The sequence below is a fragment of the Glandiceps talaboti genome, chromosome 13 (assembly GCF_964340395.1).
Source record: "Glandiceps talaboti chromosome 13, keGlaTala1.1, whole genome shotgun sequence".
NCBI lineage: Eukaryota > Metazoa > Hemichordata > Enteropneusta > Spengelidae > Glandiceps > Glandiceps talaboti.
This window is the reverse complement of record NC_135561.1, coordinates 15,059,682-15,074,120: the sequence shown is the minus strand read 5'-3', so window position 1 is coordinate 15,074,120 and position 14,439 is coordinate 15,059,682.

Sequence of the window (14,439 nt, the reverse complement as noted above, 5' to 3'; positions counted from 1 at the left end):
AAGGCTGCAAATGTTTAGCACAAGTGATTTACAGCTCTACCACCAGTTCCCAACTAAAGAGTACACAATGTTAAAAGACATTTCAAATTGAAGAATAATTATAGCCTTCTCTACCCAGGAAAGTTCACAATGTTCATGTAGGTGTAGCCTTCTTTCAGTTTAGGCATATACTGAAAATATAGTAGAGTGGTAGAGGGCCCTCTCTGGTGTTAGTTGGGTTGGATTATATTGTGACAAAGCTAGGGAATTGAGAGCGATCACGAGTGAAAGATGGTTGAACTTGGGAGGGGATGAATGTTGATTATAATGATCTACCAGAAGACATGGACTGTTGAACACTAAAACTGTTGATCATAGATTTAATTCGACATATGGACTGTGGAACACTAAACGGGTGATCATAGATTAATGAGAAATATGGACTGTTGAATAGATATCTAGATGGCGTTTTACTAATATAGACTTTTTCACTAATTTGAACTGTTGGTCAATAGAGACCTATTATTTACTCTATATATATTCTTTGCACTCCTTGTTACTGGATAGACAATACTTAGTTCAAACAAAAGAAAATTACACTGGAGATTGTTAACATTGAACTCTGAACTCTGAACTCTGAACTCCGTTTCATTGTCATAGTCGCGTTAATCATTGCTTATACAGACTTCTAAGCATGCGCGAATGTAGGCATGCACTTTCCTTTGTACTTGTGCACAGGACAGTCACGACGTAACAATTGGTCTGAACTTTAGTAGTTCATTGAGCTTTTATAGTAAGCTAACAATGAAATTCAGTACAAAAAGTTCTGCACGGACAATTTTCCTATGAATTTGCCGTCAACTGGTGAACAATCATCAAACTGTTGTATTTTCATTTCAGTACGGAGACTTGAAGGAAAGATTGAACAGTGTTATCCCTGTGAGTAATGATGAATATAGATAGTGTATTTCATCCAGATCTTCAAAGATATGGAGAGTGAGACAACGACGTTGCGCTCTGTTGCATGAAGAAGGAATGACAAGTAGAGAAGAAGAGTGATGCAATTTTTGTGTTATGTCAGTTGCCTTGCATAGAAACTACTTGTCTTTAATATTAGCAGTTAACTTTTTTTTCAGGATGTATTTGATTGGGTGTGCAGTGATGTACAAAATTTGCCACCAAAATTAACTGTGGTGGGAAGAGAAATTGTGTGGACGCGATTGCCAACACTCATAGACATGTGGCTCCAATACAGAGATAAAAATTACATTAATTGTTCTCTGCTCCTGATGTTGTTTGTCAAAGAGGTGAATAACTACTTTATTCCACTTGCATGAAATGTTGATCAAGAACAAAATATTAATCAAAGTTAATACACACAACTTGATGTATAGTGGAGGCGCTGGGTAATGATTGCCTTTTACGAGAGGATTCATTTTATGAGGCTCTACGTCGACATTACAACCCATCCGATCTAGAAGTCCTGCGATTACAACGCATCGCTGCGACTCCAGCAAGTGAGGACTATACTCCTATTTTTGAGGATAGTGTTGAAATTAGTCCACGGAATGTTAAGTATCTTTACAATATGGATAAAGTTACTTATCAAGCAATTATCAATGACCAGGCGACTCTTGTGGAGTATGCTTTAAATAATTATAATTTGCGTTTTCCATCGAACTGTTATAACCATTGGCAGACACATATTACTGCTACGGCCATAGAGCATTCCAAGCTACATAGCTTGAAGGTCATTTTTGCCTACCTTTCAAAATCAAATATTCCCTGGCATTATTGTGTGTTAACTTGGCATTGTCTATATATCTGATGTGGAAAATGAGAAATTTAAATATAGTGTTGCAAATCTTATTGGCCAAAAGAGTTGAATCGCAGGAAATTTCTTGGTTCATATCTACACTCCCATCGTCTACAAAACAATTTGAACCTCCACATAACACCGATTATATTAAATATATTGTTGAGGCACTAAAGTGAGCTATAGTTGCATGGACAACATGGGTAAATTAATCAACGGTCACAATAAAGCCATACTTTCAAAAGCTAAGCAAACACAACAAAATACCTGTAACTGCAGAAAACCAAAGGAGTGCCCTCTCGCAGGAAAATGCCTCATAAAAAGCGTTGTTTACAAACTTTGAGAAGCAACAGTCACCACTAACCAAGATCACAAATCATACATAGGTGTTAGTGACACAGAATTTAAAAGCAGGTTTAACAACCACAAGTCTTCATTAGTGGGTTTTCACCTAAGGACATAGACGTCATATACGATGCAAATGCGACATATAGCGTTTAATTAACGTATTGTGATGCTAATATGACGTAAAGATGAATAGCTACGACGTAACCAACAAAAGACTACTTATTAGGCTATAGATAGTATGCAAGGTCCTCAATAGACATGGGACCTTGAATGCAAATTTTTGCTATTGTAATTCAAATAGCTTGTCACGACTGAACTTTGGTTAACCTCTAATTTACTTATCATCACAGGTGTAAACGTGCCAATCAGAGACAAGATTCTGTCTGTTTAATTATTTCCATAAAGAATAGGCACCCCACCTGTTCTGCAATAAAATTGAAATGTGTATTTGATTAGAAACCACACTTCAGCTTTCATTCATACACGATGACTGGGCGAGGTCGCATCGTACGCATACCCGTAAGCGATGTTGAAAGGCGACTCATTTTTGAGGCTTCTCGCTTTTACCCGACAGACTACCAGTCTGTGGTCACTCATGTCCAGAGGAATTTGCATTTGTTACCGAGTGATGCTTCCGACCTTTACCTTACCAGACACGCAGCCGTTGTGCGTCGTCGAGTGCGGAACATTATTCAAAGGCAATGTAATAGGTATGTCCATAGTGTATTTTTTGTATGTTTTGATCATGAATGTATCGGTGTTCCAATCAATATTTCGGGGAGAGATAAGGGAAGAACCATATTTCTTTCTTCTGACAATGAGTGTAGAAGTGTGGATAGGTGTAGGAGAAATAATATTTTGATCTCGTAATGACTCGAGAAAATTTTTCCAACAGACGGAAGTGGAAAAAAAATGTGATGTGGTGAAATCAGCTAATTTTGGTAATCATTTGCTGCTATTCAGACTTCCTTTACCCACATCAAATGCTTGTCATCTAACCTATTTTAAAAGTAAAATGAATGACTCCCTTTACCCACATCAAATGCTTGTCATCTAACCTATTTTAAAGTAAAATGAATGATTTGAGTGTCACATCAGTTCACAGAGATATATACTTTATTTTGGACAAGCTTTGGCATTATTTTCATGACACTGTCAGATGGCCAACAATCGAGGAATGGAATGAACTTCGCGACACATGGCCAGAAATTCCCAAAGCACTTGGTGTCATCGATGGAACACTCCATGAAATATACCGGCCCCAGACAGAACCTCAAGAAGAGTTTTACTCGGGACGCGCACGGTATCATTGTTTTTCATCACAAATTATCATCGACTGCCGTGGTAACATCCGACTTCTCAGAACAGGTTTTCTTGGACACGTTAACGATGCGGGACAATTTCAATTGCTTCCCCTTATTGGACCGAACAACGATCTAACGTTTCCAGCTGATTGTGTGTTACTTGCAGATAAAATTTATAACAATAACTACCCACTATTAACAGCATTTCGAGAGAACCAAATACAACGAGAACACAGAGATTTCCAACGTTGGTTTAACCGAGTTCACGCGGGCTATCGCGTGAGAGTGGAACACACCATTTCATATTTCAAAACTTTCCGTGTTTTGCAGTACATGTATAGACACCAGCGTTGGTTTTTTTCCGTTGTAGCCGACGTTTGTGGGGCTCTTGCTGAGCGACATATACGCTTCAGTCAGGAAATTCATTAACATCATGTTTTTTCAAAGAAAAAGAAATTCATTAAAGTCATGTTTTTTCAAACTAAAAGATATCTCTCTCTCTCTCTCTCTCTCTAGAGAGAGAGACAGAGAGAGACAGAGACAGAGACAGAGAGAGACAGACATACAGACAGAGAGATCTGTACATTATCGTATACAGACACCCCCCCCCCCCCCTAATCAATGGTTGAATGTCAGCTTTTAATTATAGGCTATTCAAAGTAGTTTCTTCAAAAATGAGGAAAAGAACCATTTAGCCACTTTCTGAACAACAATGGAATTACTGGTGGAGCAATGTGTCTGTACCTTTTCTAGCAATGTCAACTATGTAAATGAAGGATGTCGCGATGATATTGTTCTGTAAACATCAGTCGAAAAAGCATGGGGGACAGCACCTCTTATTCATGCATGAAGTTCGGTGCATTCCATATGCAAAGTAATCAGGACGAAATATTTGCATTTAACGTCCTGCCGCTATTGAGAACCTTGCATATTTTTCTATAGGCTAATGTCTCTCTTTGTGTGTTAGGTGGTACCTATTCAACTTTATGTCCATATCTGCATGACAATACCTCATTATCGGCTTTATGTCTGTATGCAAGGTCTAAAGTCCTTAGGTGAAAACCCACTATTTAAACTTGATCACAAGAAGAAAGACACTGCACTCAGTAAATACATTTGGCACCTAAAAGACAGCAAAACTAATTACGACCTACACTGGTCAGTTCTCAAGCAGGCTTCCTCATACTCTAACGTTACCAAACGATGTCAACTATGTCTCTGGGAAAAATATTTTATTATAACTGCCGACAAATCAACGAACTTGAACAGCAGAACTGAATTAATCAGTAAATGCCGGCATGCTAACAAGTTCTTACTTAATAATACGTAACCTTTGTTGTCAATTTTTTTGTGTACACATAGCCGTCAGTGAACACACATAAGTTATGTACATAAAGCAGAATGTATAGCTAACGAATACTATTAAACCACACTATTACACCCGACGATCCTTCTGGTGAAACGGTCCGTAGTGTAAATCCACAATGTAATATCAGACTCGTCTTCTTTCATTTTTATTTATGTATGATAGCTCTCCAAGGTGATCGAGCACTCTACTTGGCGAAAGAAGAATGAAATTATATGTATTGTTGAGGCACTATGTATCTTTGCTCTCTGTTTAATATTCACGACTACCTATACCTCATAACGCCACTCCACAATGTGACCCCTTGCGTTCGACATGGTTTACAATTTAGGGGTAACATCACTGGAATTTTGATGGTTGACAATTGTCAAATTTAATTTACATTTGAGTAATTACCGGTACCTATTTTATTTTGACGTCTTATTGAATTTCTGTCCTTTATCATAATCCAAATAAGGACTTTTAATCTCTGGACAATGAGATACTTTTCAACACTGAACGTTGAGACAATTGTGACCCAACACTTTGACTTTTGAATATTATTAAGGAACAAAGTTGTTAAGCTGGCTTCAACTTTAACGTTGAAGTTTCTCAATATTATTATATTGAAACACAGACTTTGATTGTTGAAATGAAGTTGAACTCTCAGACTCTCGGACGGTTTTGAACTTTTAAGGTTCACAAGAAAAATTTTGAAATTTGAATTTTAGATTAAGTACATTTTGTGACACTTTCCACCTTTATTAATTAAGCTAATTAAGATAATTAAGTTAATTAAGTTACATAAGTAAACTTTGTGAGAAAATTTTGCTTTGGTCCTGTGACAAATCGGTATACCTTTTAACCATTTTTACCACATTGATTAACGAGACAGAGTCGTGGGTCAAGTAATGTTATTCTATCTTAAGAAGTGGAGGCCACATGTCACAAAACGGAATATGGGCAATGGAGGCTCTGGGTAACGATTGCCTTTTACGAGAGGATCCATTTTATGAGGCTCTATGTCAACATTACAACCCATCTGATCTAGAAGCCCTGCGATCACAACGCATCGCTGCGACTCCAGCAAGTGAGGACTATACTCCTATTTTTGAGGATAGTGTTGAAATTAGTCCACAGAACGTTAAGTATCTTTACAATATGGATAAAGTTACTTATCAAGCTATTATCAATGACCACGCGACTTTTGTCGAATATGCCTTAAATAATTATAATTTGCATTTTCCATCTAACTGTTATAACCATTGGCAGACACATATTACTGCTACGGCCATAGAGCACTCCAAGCTAAATAGCTTGAAGGTCATTTTTGCCTACCTTTCAAAATCAAATATTCCCTGGCATTATTGTGTGCTAACTTGGCATTGTCTATATATCTGATGTGGAAAATGAGAAATTTAAATATAGCGTTTATTAATTAAGATAATTAAGATAATTAAGATAATTAAGTTAATTAAGTTACATAAGTAAACTTTGTGAGAAAATTTTGCTTTGATCCTACAACAAATTGGTAATCTTTTTACCATTTTTACCACATACACGTCAAAAATGACAAAGGGATCAACATGAGTTATTAATTCGACTTATTCAAGGAATACATCCCCTGATTATGAAGTTTACTGTGATAAACAATCCAGTTGGCTTTGAACAGGCATGCACATTTGCCAGGAGATTTGAAATTATCGATAGTATGTCTGAAACTAATGGAAATACCATGGATTTCAAAAAGAACTGATAGAATTATGAACTCTGTGACCTCTAAGGATAGACCTATTAACCCTACGGACTCTGAGGACAATGTCGTACCATACAGACATATTGTCAAATACCTACAAGAGAGACTCATGAATCAACAACTGCAGCTGCAACGTTCATTAACTCAATGGGAGGAAAGGGAATTCCTTAATGACAGAGTAAGCAGCAAGTGAAAAGGCTGCAAATCAGGTGCCTTACCTTGAGAAGAATATCCCTCATCTTAATCAGATGGGGAAACAAGGAAAATATTCCCCACAATTATTTTCAATCTGACTCAACATTTTCGGCATTTTGTCAAGAATATTTTGAATGTCATTGTTATACTGACAGACAACAGTATCACAATTTTAATAACAGAAATCGTTTAGTTGACCATCTACTAGAAATTGTCATAAGTATGGTCATATTGCTAGTCAGTGTCGACATAAACAATCACTTATAAAAGCTTCTAACTCTATTGTGAAGCATGCAGGGGCTATCATGGGCAAATACGCCCAGCATGCTAAATAAACCTTCTTTAAGTATTATGGGAATTGCACTTGGACGAGCTCTCACATGTGCTCACACCAGCGACATTTTAACAGCAGCAGGGATGCCTGAAGAGGAGAACCAAATCTTCCAACAACAGAAAAAGAACATGGATCGACGGCCGGACCAAAGAGGACCAACACCTGGTAACCAGCGACCAGCAATACAACATGGGAGACCCAATGACCAAGGAGAGTACCCACCCCCTAAGGACATACGGCCCCAACAACTCAGAGGCCGAAGACTACAAAAACCTGCCTTCCCTCCAGACAAATATGACAGGAGAGAAGCTTGGTGGGATTACCAGATCCACTTCGAGACTTGTGCTAGAGCTAATGACTGGTCATATGAGGAGAAAGGGTGGATATTATCGACATCACTCCAAGGCCGAGCGAAGAAACTACTAAATCATTTGACAGACCCCACTTACATTTGCTATGAGGAACTGGTTCAATTACTAGAAAGGAGATATGGTACCTCTAGGAAAGCAGAGACCTTCAAGGCACAACTAACAACCAGGAAGAGAGGGAAAAATGAGTCCTTGCCTGACTTAGCTCAAGCAATTTTAGAACTGACTGAGCTGGCGTTCCCACAACTAGATATGGCGGCAATCGACAGTGTGGCCCGACAACACTTTATAGGAGCCATTGAGGACAGCACGATACAAATGCAAATTCATCATACAGCAGGGTTGACCCTAGATGATGCTGTTTGTGCAGGACTTCACACTGAAGCATTCTTGGAATCGGAAGCCCAGCGAATCCAGTCCAGAGATTTGTCAGGGCACTGGCGCTTGAAGATTCTGATCAGGAGGAAGAGATGAAAACAATCCAGCAGGTGAGAGGAAGAGATCTCAGAAACCACAACACGCATGGGCAGTCTGTCCCACAACAGGTGTTAGTCTTAATTGACCAGTGTAGACAACAGGTACAACAGATATGAATGTTACCAATGCAGACAGCCTGGTCATATCAGAAGAGACTGTCCAACACTGGTAGAAGGTAACACACAGTCAACCGTAATGACGATCGGACTATCAGACAACCAACAACAGAAGGATACCAACACCAATTACAACACAATGGTGGAGGAAGCACAAAACAATGAGAAGACTTCAGTCAGCGTACAGGAGGAGACAGGCAACAATAATATTGTGATACCTACAGTACCTGCTACTGGTACCAACAAGAAACAAGCACCCTATGTAATGGCTACTGTTAACCGACACCCAGTTCCGATGCTGATAGACACAGGTGCAGCAGTATCACTTATATCCTATCAAACTTATCAACGACTACCTGTAGACAAACGACCAGATCTAAAACTGTACAGTCACTCATACTACTGAATGTTTACCTGTCACAGACGCAAACTACAAACATGCTCTTGATCTCCTTAAGAAATTATACGGACAGAACCATAAGATAATTCATGCTCATAAGAAATCCTTGTGGGATTTACCAAAACCCACCAGTGAGCAAGATAGTCTCAGGAACTTTTATGACATACTGGAAAGTAGTATTCATAGACTCGAGGCTTTAGGGAAAACTGAGACTGAGTATCTGGACCAGAGGGGACCAACACCTGGTAATCAGCAACAAGCAACACAACTTGGGAGACTCAATTGTCAGGGACAGTACCCACCCCTAGGGACAGAGGGGGGGGTGGATACCTGTCACCTGACACGCTATCACATCAGCTCATTCGAGCTCATTCTGCATTGACACAGCATGGAGAGCACTTCCAGTTTGCTCATAGCCCTGGCTTGCTGTTTACAAACTTGCTGCTGACAACAGATTGACAGGTACGTATCCATTTTCACAGTTTCATACATTTTAAAGTTGTCTTTTCTGATTTTCCAGTCAGATTTATTACTTATTATTACTAGACTAAGTATATCTATAATTGCCAAATAAGTTGGTTTGTCATAATTTACTAGGTTGATTGCGCCACTGATTGCAGTGTTATTTATCCTCTGTTTTTCCAACTTGTATCATTTGTATCTGGATAAATACCAAGTTAGAAAGAGGATTAGTACAAATACAATGATTATCAATCAGTGTTGACTAACAACTAAAAGTTACATTACCTAAAACAATAAAAAAACCTGTCCTGATCAGTGGTGCTGATAACATAACATTGGAAAATCTCAGCAATAAGAAAATCCAGGAAGGAGGGAGTTTACCATATATGCGCAGAAATAATAATTTCAAAATCTTCAACTGAACTGTACAATTATCTTCTGTATAAATCATATCCCTGTTTAGGTGTGTATGTGTGTGTGTTAACTCACTAAGTAACATTGGAAATGTTGTAATGCTGTCACATACTTTTAGTGAATAGCTATCTAAAACTTAAACTACATGTCATATTTTTTCATCTGATTAGCAATATGTGGGTTAATTTTATTTGCCTTTCCTTCAGGTACATTAAGTATTTTATGGCACGAATGAACTATCTGAAAAATAATGGTGTCAGACCTGTTGTTGTGTTTGATGGTTTTAACCATCTGCTAGCAAAACAGGCTGTGAGGATGTCACAAAACAAGTACTATGCACATTAGTAAAAAATAAAACCTTGTGGTTCCAATTACATTCAATTTTACAATAGGTGAGGTAGGTAGATTTTTTATTTTATTTTATTTTATTTTTTTCATGTGTGAGTGTCTAGTTCAGGTTGTCCATTGTTTTTCAGATGGTCTCTGTGTTATTTATTTGTTTCCATCAGATGTACAGACATTACAGATTGGAAGACCAGTTTTATATTGTCTTTTTAAATTGATGTCAGTTTCTGCACCCACTTTTTCTTGCGAGACTTCATGATTTTATTATTATTTTTCTTGAATACATAAGAAAAAGTTTACAGTTGGCATGAAAAAATAGGTGGGGTCAGGTAACCTGAACCAAACATGCCTCATAATGATATTAGTCCTTGTTAGCTCAGTAGATATCCACTGTTTTTTACATATTTGATTCATATCATTGCATGTATTTTATCCTGATATGGACTGCAAAAGAACAAAAGAAGGCAGGACCCCAAACTCAATTTCGGCAATACATTTTATGCGTACTCCCAAGAGGAACTTCTATGACAAAGAAGGCATCGTCACTGTTACTATTCAAAAATGATGCTTTTCGAAGTTCATGCACTTGTTATTTATTGTTCCTAACTTGTAGAGAAAGAGCAAACAACTTACAAAGAGGTCTTACCCTGTCACGGTATGGAAACCAGTTTGCAGCAAGAATGGCATTCAAATGAGCAATAAATATCACTGAAGACATGGTACACAAGCTTATCAAAGTAAGTTTTTGTTTATTTTGTTTTGGCTTGATTTTTCTATTGTGCCATATTGGTTAATTTACAAATTAAAATGACTCCCAGTTGAATAGTAATTACTAGACTGATTACATCATACACAGATATACAAACATTTGTTATGTACTCTGCTGAAAACTGTTCCTTTCTTCTATCATAGCACCTACAACAAGCCAATATTGACTTCCTTGTGGCTCCATATGAAGCGGATCCAAAATTGACATATTTAGCTTTAAAATGTGGAATTGTTGACTACATAATTACCGAAGACAGTGACCTACTCATCAATGGCACACCGAAAGTAAGACATTTTTTTTTTCATACTGATGTTCATGTTTGTGACTAACTTTAATACACAGAGAATTATTACATTACACAAATGCAGAACCACAGCCTATAACTGGCATTTTGTGTGAGGTGAAGGGTTTATCTTTTTATGTCTTCATTTCTTGCATGTTTTGCAGGTTATCTACAAATTTGACATTGATGCTGGTGTAGGAGCTCTCATAGAGCAAACCAATTTATTCAAATCGTTCCCAGAGTTAGATTTCGCATTTGAGAAATTTCAAAACATCTGTGTACTTTCTGGATGTGACTATCTGAAGTCAATTCCTGGTATTGGAGTAAGGAGGGCAGTGCAATCCATGAAAGCGATTGAAGGCAACAATACTGTTCAGGTGAGCTAAATCTATTTTCGGAATTGTATGTACTCCTCAACAACAATCACAGCAGACAAGTTACATTGTTTTTTAAAGTATATATCACTACAATAAAAACAATTGCTGTCTTTGTGTCTAGGAAATACCTAAATATTGGAAAACATATCAATCGTCAGATAACAGTACCTGATACATATGCGGACCAATTGCAGAAGGCACTTCATGTATTCTACAGACAAGTGGTCTTTGATCCAGTTACTAAAATATATACACTTTTGAGAGCCGACAATGACAATATGTCACCAGGTGACAGCTATGCTGGAACTTGTCTTTTTACTGTTTGTAATAATATCTTTGCATGAGTAACCTTACTATAAATTGTTGTACACTGTTTATATATTATATTATTTCTTGTCTTAGCCTGTTCTCTAAATGAATGTTGAAATACCTCTATTATTATTAAGTCCATACAATGAAACTACTTGCTTGCTTTAAGTATTTTATGCTACTAAACTTAAAAAAAAAGATGTTAGTAGAAACTCTGAGATACAATGGGTTTGACAAATTTGACATTTTCTCGTGATCCATTTGATACCATGAGATTTGTACCCCCTTAAGACATAGTGGGATGACCCAACGTATATTTGATTGCGGTTCTATGTACTAACTTTTGTTTTATTCTGATTACGCAATTAAAGTAATCCACAAGTTTTGATTGTATTTTTATGTGACACTGAACCTCAGGTAATGTGAATCTCTATACGAAAGGTCTTTTATTGTTACTTATTGTTTTTTTATTGCTCACAAGTTAAAATTGTTTCAGTCGAGGTAGTCGCGGGTGTATCTTGCCAAAGGTCCGGCAAATGTAACACGGTGATGAAGACCCGGGAATAAAAACTTCTAAGATGGCCATTGTCCAATTGAATTGACGGGAGTTGAACTCTCCACAAAATCCAAACTATCTGCGGAATCGTGTAATGAAATTGCATTTAACAGGGACACGAAGGGAGCTGGATATCTACTGACATTATTTGAGCTGGTCTTTGCGAAACCTTGACGTGTAAGGAAGTATTTCCTGGACAATTTCGAACGTCAGGTTTGCTGTACCTGAACGAAGTGTGCATGCTAGCAGAGGTCATTTTTGTATATTTAAGGTTTGTATTTTTGGGCAGGTGGCCAACAGTACTGAATAAATGATTGATTGATTAAAGTTTTTTTTTATGTAGGATAGGTTAAATGTCGTATATAGTTAATAGACAATATCTGATTACAATGACTACTTTACCAGACAGGACATATACACAATAGTTGTTGATAAATTCATATTTAAATACAATCTTCTATATTGTTGGGTGGTGGAAATAATTATATTTTAATTTTTTTGTATGTTTTTTGTGACTAACTTACACAGGTACATGTTATTATTACTGTTACGTGAAGATACAATGTACAGTAAATTTTGAAATGAGAAACTCGGGAATGTGTGTTCTCTGGTTTTAAACTGAATATTTAGGAGTACAGAAATGCAATACTGTGATAAAGATCAGAGTGAGTAGTTTGATCTTATATTATCAAGTGTTACGAAACAGTCAGTCACGCGGGAAGGGACAACAAATCTCGCTGCATATAGCAAAGACTATCACGCAAGAGACTTTATTTTTAAGACAAAATTGTAGGTGATGTAAAATCATGAAATGACTCTCCAGAACACATACATCTCTATGATGAGCCGACTACAAAATAAACGAGGACAACTGGTTCCTTGCTGCATGTCAGGTGCACAATAAAATGTCAGATGCATTATATGTTTAAACTTTGAAAAAATCATACTGAAATTACAATTGTTGCAAGTACAATTTGATGAAACAAAAGCATATAGCTACAGCATAGACAAGAGCGCTTTAAATTACCACACCTTTTGCTGACATCAGTATATCTAACTTGACTTGACCAGTATATCTGACTTGACGAGACATTTAACAAGACAGCAATTACGCAATTCCCTGTGTGTTAGAATTAGAAGAATTGATGGTACGATCTGATGGACTATTCCATTATTCCCCGTGCTCACAATCAATTTAGTGAAAGGACTGGGGATATCCAAGAAAGCATGAACATGCCAGTTCTATTCAATGCTGAAGACAATGCAATTCTATCTGTGGACTTGCCATGTGATGTTTGTGACATTGAGATAGCCAATGTCACTTACAAAGTTCTATGGAAGTGGGATTTCATTTATAGTGATCTGCCAGATGACAACAGCACCACTTCAACTGTGTCAAATTCATCATCGAGTAGCCAAACAGCTAAGTCTGCATATAGCAGCAGCAGTGAGGCGACCGGTGATGACATTTATGTTTCCAACCAAGACGATATGTATTCTGCTAAAAACCCACACACACTGCCTTTTAAAGTGGTTGGAGTTACATTTACAGAGGAGCAACAAGAAGTTCTTTACCACTTGAAGAGAAACACGCAGGAACGAGAAAATACTGAAGTGTCAATTACTCGAAAGAAAGGGCAGAGGTTGAAGGAATTGGGATGGCGAATTAGAGAAACACTGTTGAAAGCATACCCACATGCTCGTGGTCCTGTATTAGAGAGATTATGTATGCACACTTTGTATGATGCTTTGCAAGATATCAAATTAAAAAGGGAAGTTAACAATTTTCCAGGGGCAACCTTGGAGAGTGTGATAGCTGCTGCTAGAATAGAAGAGGGGTTCAAGCAAGCATGTAACACTAGGGGAAGGCAGACCTATACAAAGTCAATAGATATACCGGGTGCAGATGGTGTAGGAAAATTGCTGGCAACTGCACTATAGTGATGACACATTTAGATAAACTGAACACAGCCACAAAACAATCTAGGGATAGAGGTAAATACTCATGAGGAAAAAGAAAACCTCAATCCTGGAGATATCCAGAAATACTAACATCTACAAATCAAATTGTCTGGAGAAACTAATCACACAAATGAAGGCTATAAATTACCACTCGGAACAAAAAAATAAAAATAAAATGATCTCCTGACATTAGAATACACAGAGCCCTCAAGATTAATCCAAACCCAGATGAAATCACTCTGGGATTTCCCAAATGACACACACAAATTATTATTAAGATAGCCAAAGAAACTCAAATGATACTTTGGCATTCCTGTACCTAAGGCCATGTGAGGGAAAATGAAAAATCTGTACAAAGACTTTCCCATGCCACTGGTTCTTGAGAAATTACCCAATAGTATTTAGTCACATCAAATGAACACAGAGATAATGGATGGAAACATGCAGAGCCATGCACAGCATTTTTGAAAGCAAGAGAAGCACTGGAAGCTGATTTGATCAAAGAGCTGGTATTACTTACTCTG